Below are 10,113 nucleotides of genomic sequence, written 5' to 3' on the forward strand. Positions count from 1 at the left end.
TGCCGGCACCACAAGGTGTAGGATTAGCCTAGTGAGCCATGGCGCCGGCCTCTAAAGATCTTTTTACATTTGTGTATAGAGAGCACTTTTACTCTGTTTTTTATTTTTATTTAATTTTTTAATTTTTTAACTTTTATTTAATGAATATAAATTTCCAAAGTACAGAATATGGATTAAAATGGCTTCCCCCCCAGAACGTCCCTCCAACCCACAACCCTCCCCTTATCCACTCCCTCTCCCCTTCTATTCACATCAAGATTCATTTTCAATTCTCTTTATATACAGAAGATCAGTTTAGCATATATTAAGTGCAGATTTCAACAGTTTGCTCCCACACAGAAACAAAAGTGAAAAATACTGTTTGAGTACTAGTTATAGCATTAAATCTCAATGTACAGCACACTAAGGACAGAGATCCTACATGAGGAGTAAGTGCACAGTGACTCCTGTTGTTGACTTAACAAATTGACACTCTTGTTTATGGCCTCAGTAATCACCCTAGGCTCTTGTCATGAGCTGCCAAGGCTATGGAAGCCCCCTGAGTTCACTGACTCTGATCATATTTAGACAAGGCCATGGTCAAAGTGGAAGTTCTCTCCTCCCTTCAGAGAAAGGTACCTCCTTCTTTGATGACCCATTCTTTCCACTGGGATCTCACTTGTGGAGATCTTTCATTTAGGTTTTTTTTTTTTTTTTTTTTTTTTTTTTTTTTTTTGCCAGAGTGTCTTGGCTTTCCATGCCTGAAATACTCTCATGGGCATTTCAGCTGGATCTGCATGCCTTAAGGGCTGATTATGAAGCCAGAGTGCTGTTAGGACATTTGCTATTCTATGGGTCTGCTGTGTATCTCACTTCCCATGTGGGATCATTCTCTTCATTTTTGATTCTATCAGCTAGTATTTGCAGACACTATTCTTGTTTATGTGATCCCTTTGGTTCTTAGTCCTATCATTCCAATCAATTGTGAACAGAAATTGATCACTGGGACTAGTGAGATGGCATTGGTATATGCCACCTCGATGGGATTGAATTGGAATCCCCTGGTATGTTTCTCACTCTACCGTTTGAGGTAAGTCAGCTTGAGCATGTCCCGGATTTTGACAGGCAGAGTTATAGACAGTGAGAGAGAAACAGACAGAGAGAAAGGTCTTCCTTCCATTGGTTCACTCTCCAAAAGGCCGCTATGGCCAGAGCTGCGCCTATCCGAAGCCAGGAGCCAGGTGCTTCCTCCTGGTGTTGAATGTGAGTGCAGAGGCCCAAGCACTTGGGCCATCCTCCACTGCCCTCCCAGGCCACAGCAGAGAGCTGGATTGGAAGAGGAGTAACCGGGACTAGAACCAGCGCCCATATGAGATGCTGGCACCACAGGTGGAGGATTAACCAAGTGAGCCACAGCGCCAGCTGCATAGCATTCCATTGGGTGCATCATTGTTCAATCCAGGGTTTCCTTTGCTGGCACTGCTGAGGCTGAGGCTGGATGACGTCTGCTTGTGGGGTCTTCCTCTGCCTTGGAGAATGCCCATCAGCACCCCAGCCGTTCCTCGCCCCTCTGGAAACACTATGAAACCACCCCATGGAGGTAGGGCCGTTTTGCAGTTCCATCAACAATTCAGTAGACTGTAATCACGTGTTTGGGTGACAATTGAAAATGAAAGGAAGATGCATGGGTAAGATTGCCAGAAGGTCCATTCTGTAAAGGAATGTGCATGTGTATGATGCAGAAGGCTGAGGGGAAGTTTCTGTGTTTGTAGAGAGAGCCTTCTGCCTACTCTTACTCCTTTAATCTGTTTAGGAAGAAGACAAGGCCAGCATCCAGGGAAAGACGTTTACCTTTTGAGGATGACTAGGATTAAGTCACAAGGAGGCTTTGATTAGCTTTCACCAGGAAATCATAACCTCTAGGCTGTCAGTTTTGAAAACACAATGAAACCCAATCCCCCCCCCCCTTCCTTAGACACCAAATGGATGTTCCAATAATTCCATAGAGCAATTCAACTCTAAGAGATAGGGTAGACCACCCCAACAAGAGTGAGAAGGCAATGCCTCTGGGATGTTAAGACAATTGATTTGTTCCATCTGCAATGGAGGACCCAAAGCAAAACTCAGATTTTTTTTGATAACACTTTATTTTTTTTAACTTTTATTTAATGAATATAAATTTCCAAAGTACAGAATATGGATTATAATGGCTCCCCCCCCCCCATAACGTCCTTCCAACCCGCAACCCTAAGGGATGAAAGAGTCTAAGAAAATCTTTGGCTAGTTTCTTTTACTTGGTGTCGTGACATTTCCATCAAAGAGGTCAAAGGCCTGAAATATAAAAATAGTCCATGGAGGAGGAGAAGGAGGGGCCCATCTAAATTGGGCAGGTATAAACATTATATAAAATACAACATAGAGGTAGGAACACAGTACTAGGGGCACAATGAATGTGCTCCAGAGAGCCGGGGAGAGGAGGAGGGGATCACTCAGGAGGTGACAGAGAGGTTCTCAAGGGAAGGAGGGAAGAGTGATCTAGGCAGAAGGAACAGCAGTTTCAAAGGCAAGAATCCTGAAAGAGCCTGGTGCACTCAGAGAGAGTCAGTGTGGAGACAGCGGACTCACAGGGAGAGAGTGAACAGTGGTTGGCAGCCATCTTCATGAGGAAAAAGAAAGTCAGGATTTTAGGATATAGGAATCATGGAGCTAATAGAAGTTGGTTGGCAGGACAGTGGGTACAAGACTGTTTTGTCTGTGTGTAAAACAAAGCTGGTGAAACATGGGAGACTCAGAGTTGGAAGAGACTTGGGGCCCAGGCCTAGAAGACGATTGCAGTGGTCCAGCAGAGATGATGGAGGACAGAGGGCAAAGTCTGTAAGGGAGAGGCTCCTCCCAGCTCCTCATGCTCTGTCTGCTGTCCTCCTTCTCCAGCCCAAGGCGGGAAGGTGAGTCACAGCACATTGCTCCTCTCCTTGGAACCCTCGGGTGGCTCCTAGCTCATTCTGCATAGAAACCTCATGAGTTACAACAGCCCTTGAGGCTCTGTGTGATTTGTTATTCTGTGACCTGCATGAAAAAGAAATACTTTCCAGAAACATGCACAGGTTTGGCTTTTTCTTGCCCTCCACCTCCTTCAGGTTTGAGAAGAACCCAAGGTAGGTAAGTTCTGGTCCATTCAGGCAGAGGCTCATGTGAGCTCCCTGGGAGAATTGGAGGGATGGGAATTTACTGTGCGTGAATAGTTCTCATCCCAGCCATTAGAGTGGACAGCAGTGACGATGCTTCTGTCATAGCTGAGGCTCTTGGCATGTTATTGAAACCTACTTACTAGACCGTATTTTCTTCAGACTTTCACTGCCACTGTCACTGAAATGTGTACACTTGTTTGCAGAAAGATTCTCATATTCATTTTGTGTTTATCTTCTTTCCTTCTCTGTTATCCTTTTTCTTTAAGAAGTCCCACTGTGGGGAGGAGGCAAGATGGCGGAATAGGAAGGGAGCACACTGATAGTCCGGGGAGAGACAGTTTAATAAAAGTGGAGATACTGCAGGTTCAAGGAAGAGTAGGGGAGGAAACAGCAGAAGAAACTCTTCCGGAACATGTGATTCACAGTGGACCTGCGTGGAGAGCGTGGGAGCCCACAGTTTGGGACACCAGCGGCAGACTCAACACACCAGCGCTGGAACGTGAGGTGAGCCGAACCTCAATAGCCTGAGACACCGGCAGGCAAGTGGAGAGAGGAGACTAGAGGGAATGACCCCCGGGGGGGGGGGGGGAGTTCACCAGGCTAACTGGAAGAGAGAGAGAGAAAAAAAAAGGTGACTGGTATGGACACGGGTTTCTCTCTCTCCGCTTACCTCTCAAGGGCGAGCAAGACAAAGAGCAGGCACCATCTTGGACATACGTCATAAGCAGAGCAACCTCAGGTCTGCACCGGCCCTGAGCCTAGCAGAAAAACCTGACTCTGGGTGGGGCGAATTAACAGGAGATTAGGACCTAGTAAATTTGTGGTGCTACTGAACTGAGACTGTGAAAAAAGAGACGGTGGGGGAGAGAACTCACGGAATTCACGTGAGTACTCTCCAGAGACGCTACAATTCCGTAACTTTGGCAACCCAGTGGGAGACTGAAGGAGAATTTGAGCCCACTCTGAGGGCAGAACAGATTCCCTGTGTGGTCCTTGGGAAAGAGCTTCCAATCTCTGGCTCCTGTGGGTATATCATTTGCCTGCTAACTACCTCCAACTTCGTTCAGCTGTGTGGAATTACTTCCCTTTTGAATCAAAAAAAGAAAGAAAGAGAGAGAGATCTACCACGCCTAACCTGGGAGTGTCACCTTTGGCACACCAAACAGAGCTCTCAGGCCACACCCATCTCAAGCTTCTAAGGCTCCATCAAAAACAGATAGTCCACTTAATCTAGAGTCATAGTATAACAAGAAAAAGCACCACAGTGAAGAAACCAAATATCTCCAATATGCCAAATAACAAATGCAAAAACCGAGGTAATAAAAACAAGGAAGACACTATGACGCCCCCAAATGAAAAAGACACCCCAATTCAAGATTATGAAGATGATGAGATAGAAGAAATGCAAGAAGCAGATCTCAAAAAATTGATAAGAACATTAAGAAGTTCTCAAAAACAAATTCTTGAACTACAGAAATCCTTAATGGACAAGATAGAAAATCTCGTGAAAATGAAATATTAAGGAGGAATCAAAATGAAACGAAACAACTAGTACAATAGGAAACTGTGATAGTGACGAGAAATCATAATGAGGTGAAGAATTAATAGATCAAATGAAAAACACAATAGAGAGCCTTACAAACAGAATGGGTGAAGCAGAAGAGAGAATATCGGACTTAGAAGACAGAGAACAGGAAAGGATACAGTCAGACCAAAGAAAAGAAGAGGAAATTAGAAATCTAAAACATATTGTCAGGAATCTTCAGGATACTATTAAAAAACCCAACATCCAGGTTCTAGGAGTTCCTGAAGGCATGGAGAGGGAGAAAGGATTAGAAGGCCTTTTTAGTGAGATATTAGCAGAAAATTTCCCAGGTTTGGAGAAGGACAGAGAAATCCTAGTACAGGAAGCTCACAGAACCCCTAACAAACACGACCAAAAGAGATCCTCACCACGACACGTTGTAATTAAACTCTCCACAGTGAAACATAAAGAAAAGATCCTAAAATGTGCAAGTGAGAAACGTCAGATTACTCTCAGAGGATCTCCAATCAGACTCACAGCTGACTTCTCATTAGAAACCCTATAAGCTAGGAGGGAATGGCGAGATATAGCCCAGGTACTAAGAGAGAACAACTGCCAGCCCAGAATATTATATCCTGCAAAGCTATCATTTGTGAATGAAGGTGAAATAAAGACTTTTCATAGCAAACAGAAATTGAAAGAATTGGCCGCCACTCGTTCAGCACTGCAAAAGATGCTTAAAGATGTGTTACACACAGAAACACAGAAACACGGTCATCAATATGAAAGAAGGTAAAGGAAGGAAACCTCACAGCAAAAGATCATAGGGAATTCAAAGCATATATTAGAACTTATCTTTGGCAAATGGCAGGGCAAAGTTACCACTTATCATTAGTCACATTGAACGTGAATGGCCTGAACTGTCCAGTTAAAAGACACCGATTGGCTGATTGGGTTAAGGAACAAAACCCATCTATTTGCTGCTTACAAGAAACACATCTTTCCAACAAAGATCCATACAGACTGAAAGTGAAAGGCTGGAAAAAGATATACCATGCCAACAGAAATGAAAAAAGAGCGGGTGTAGCCATCTTAATATGGGACACCATAAACTTTACCACAAAAACTGTTAAGAGAGACAAAGAGGGACACTATATAATGATTAAGGGATCAATACAACAGGAAGATATAACAATTATCAATGTATATGCACCTAACTACAGGGCACCGGTTTATCTAAAAGATTTGTTAAGGGACTTAAAGGGAGACTTAGACCCCAATACAATAGTACTGGGGGACTTCAATACTCCACTCTCAGAAATAGACAGATCAACAGGACAGAAGGTCAACAAGGAGACAGTAGATTTAAACAACACTATAGCCCAAATGGATCTAACAGATATATACAGAACTTTCAATCCTACAGCTAAAGATTTTACATTCTTCTCAGCAGTACATGGAACCTTCTCTAAGATTGACCACATACTAGGCCATAAAGCAAGTCTCAGCAAATTCAAAAGAATTAGAATCATACTGTCGCTCCCCCTCTTCGTGGAGGAGCAACACAGGACCCTGCGCTGTTCTTTCTGTCTGCTCAGCCCTCCCCGGGTTTGCTGCTGGTTCTTCCCGGGTTGGCTATTGTCCCTTCCACCTCCGTGGAAGGGCAGTTCCCCCTGGCCACATTCCCCACTTCCGCAGGGGAGCGGCACACCGCCGGCCGGCTCTTCTCGGGGGCTGCACAGGTGTTCCTTCAGCTACATGTTCCCCTTAGATGTTCCCCTGTGCATGCCGTCTCTCTCCTCCTTTATAGTCCTCCTCCGCCAATCCCAACTCGGCTGCCCACACGCCGAGTACGCTGCTCTCCAATCAGGAGCAAGTCCCACAGTTTATTAGCTGAACTGGAGGCAGCTGTGCGGAAGCTGTTTACTTCTCTCCCAGCGCCATATTGTGGGAGAGCAGATGCATAGAATAAGTCTTAATTCCAGTAACAGTCTAGTCCGGGTTGCTCCCCACACATACCATGCAGCTTCTCAGACCATAAAGGAATGAAGTTGGAAATTAGCACCTCAGGAATCCCTAGAGCATACGCAAACACATGGAGATTGAACAACATGCTCCTGCATGAACAATGGGTCATAGAAGAAATTAAATGAGAAATCAAAAATTTTCTGGAAGTAAATGAGGATAACAGCACAACATACCAAAACTTATGGGACGCAGCAAAAGCAGTGTTAAGAGGAAAGTTTATATCAATAGGTGCCTACATCAAGAAATTGGAAAGGCACCAAATAGATGAGCTTTCAATTCACCTCAAGGATCTAGAAAACCTACAGCAAACCAGACCCAAATCTAGTAGGAGAAGATAAATAATTAAAATCAGAGAAGAAATCAACAGGATTGAATCCAAAAAAAAATTACAAAAAATCAGCCAAATGAGGAGCTGGTTTTTTGAAAAAATAAACAAAATTGACACCCCATTGGCCCAACTAACTAAAAAAAGAAGAGAAAAGACCCAAATCAATAAAATCAGAGATGAAAAAGGAAACGTAACAACAGACACCACAGAAATAAAAAGAATCATCAGAAATTACTACAAGGACTTGTATGCCAGCAAACAGGAAAACCTATCAGAAATGGATAGGTTCCTGGACACATGCAACCTACCTAAATTGAACCAGGAAGACATCAAAAACCTAAACAGACCCATAACTGAGACAGAAATTGAAACAGTAATAAAGGCCCTCCCAACAAAGAAAAGCCCAGGACCAAACGGATTCACTGCTGAATTCTACCAGACATTTAAAGAAGAACTGACTCCAATTCTTCTCAAACTATTCAGAACAATCGAAAAAGAGGGAGTCCTCCCAAATTCTTTCTATGAAGCCAGCAGCACCTTAATTCCTAAGCCGGAAAAAGATGCAGCATTGAAAGAGAATTACAGACCAATATCCCTGATGAACATAGATGCAAAAATCCTCAATAAAATTCTCGCCAATAGAATGCAACAACACATCAGAAAGATCATCCACCCAGACCAAGTGGGATTTATCCCTGGTATGCAGGGATGGTTTAATGTGCGCAAAACAATCAATGTGATACACCACATTAACAGACTGCAGAAGAAAAACCATATGATTATCTCAATAGACGCCGAGAAAGCATTTGATAAAATACAACACCCGTTCATGATGAAAACTCTACGCAAACTGGGTTTGGAAGGAACATTCCTCAATACAATCAAAGCAATCTATGAAAAACCCACAGCCAACATCCTATTGAATGGGGAAAAGTTGGAAGCATTTCCACTGAGATCTGGTACCAGACAGGGATGGATGCCCACTCTCACCACTGCTATTCAATATAGTTCTGGAAGTTCTAGCCAGCGCTATTAGGCAAGAAAAAGAAATTAAAGGGATACAAATTGGAAGGAAGAACTCAAACTATCCCTCTTTGCAGACAATATGATTATTTAGGGGACCCAAAGAACTCTACTAAGAGACTATTGGAACTCATAGAAGAGTTTGGCAAAGTAGCAGGGTATAAAATCAATGCACAAAAATCAACAGCCTTTGTATACACAGATAATGCCATGGCTGAGGAAGAATTTCTAAGATCAATCCCATTCACAATAGCTACAAAAACAATCAAATACCTTGGAATAAACTTAACCAAGGAAGTTAAAGATCTCTATGATGAAAATTACAAAACCTTAAAGAAAGAAATAGAAGAGGATACCAAAAAATGGAAAAATCTTCCATGCTCATGGATTGGAAGAATCAATATCATGAAAATGTCCATTCTCCCAAAAGCAATTTATAGATTCAATGCAATACCAATCAAGATACCGAAGACCTTCTTCTCAGATCTGGAAAAAATGGTGCTGAAATTTATATGGAGGCACAAGAGACCTCGAATAGCTAAAGCAATCTTGTACAACAAAAACAAATGCCAGAGGCATCACAATACCAGATTTCAGGACATACTACAGGGCAGTTGTTATCAAAACAGCATGGTACTGGTACAGAAACAGATGGATAGACCAATGGAACAGAATTGAAACACCAGAAATCAACCCAAACATCTACAGCCAACTTATATTTGATCAAGGATCTAAAACCAATTCCTGGAGCAAGGACAGTCTATTCAATAAATGGTGCTGGAAAAACTGGATTTCCACGTGCAGAAGCATGAAGCAAGACCCCTACCTTACACCTTACACAAAAATCCACTCAACATGGATTAAAGACCTAAATCTACGACCTGACACCATCAAGTTATTAGAGAACATTGGAGAAACCCTTCAAGATATTGGCACAGGCAAAGAGTTTCTGGAAAAGACCCGGGAGGCACAGGCAGTCAAAGCCAAAATCAACTATTGGGATTGCATCAAATTGAGAAGTTTCTGTACTGCAAAAGAAACAGTCAGGAAAGTGAAGAGGCAACCAACAGAATGGGAAAACATATTTGCAAACTATGCAACAGATAAAGGGTTAATAACCAGAATCTACAAAAGATCAAGAAACTCCACAAAAACAAAACAAACAACCCACTTAAGAGATGGGCCAAGGACCTCAACAGACATTTTTCAAAAGAGGAAATCCAAATGGCCAACAGATACATGAAAAAAATGTTCAAGATCACTAGCAATCAGGGAAATGCAAATCAAAACCACAATGAGGTTTCACCTCACCCCGGTTAGAATGGCTCACATACAGAAATCTACCAACAATAGATGCTGGAGAGGATGTGGGGAAAAAGGGACACTAACCCACTGTCGGTGGGAATGCAAACTGGTGAAGCCACTATGGAAGTCAGTCTGGAGATTCCTCAGAAACCTGAATATAACCCTACCATTCAACCCAGCCATCCCACTCCTTGGAATTTACCCAAAGGAATTTAAATTGGCAAACAAAAAAGCGGTCTGCACCTCAATGTGTATTGCAGCACAATTCACAATAGCCAAGACCTGGAACCAACCTAAATGCCCATCAACGGTAGACTGGATAAAGAAATTATGGGATATGTACTCTTTAGACTACTATACCACAGTAAGAAACAACGAAATCCAGTCATTCGCAACAAAATGGAGGAATCTGGAACACATCATGCTGAGTGAAATAAGCCAGTCCCAAAGGGACAAATACCATATGTTCTCCCTGATCGGTGACAACTGACTGAACACCAAAAAGGAAACCTGTTGAAGTGAAATCAACACTATGAGAAACGGTGACTTGATCAGCATAGCCCTGACTGTTAATGAACAACTTAATACATTATCCCTCTTAGTAGTTTTTTTTGTCTGTTCTACTTAATATGACTGGTTTAATTCTGTAATTAATCCACAGTTATTCTTAAGTGTTGAAATTTAACTGAAATGTGATCCCTGTTAAACATAAGAGTGGGAATAAGAGAGGGAAGAGA

The sequence above is a fragment of the Oryctolagus cuniculus genome, chromosome 9, assembly GCF_964237555.1.
Source record: "Oryctolagus cuniculus chromosome 9, mOryCun1.1, whole genome shotgun sequence".
Lineage (NCBI taxonomy): Eukaryota > Metazoa > Chordata > Mammalia > Lagomorpha > Leporidae > Oryctolagus > Oryctolagus cuniculus.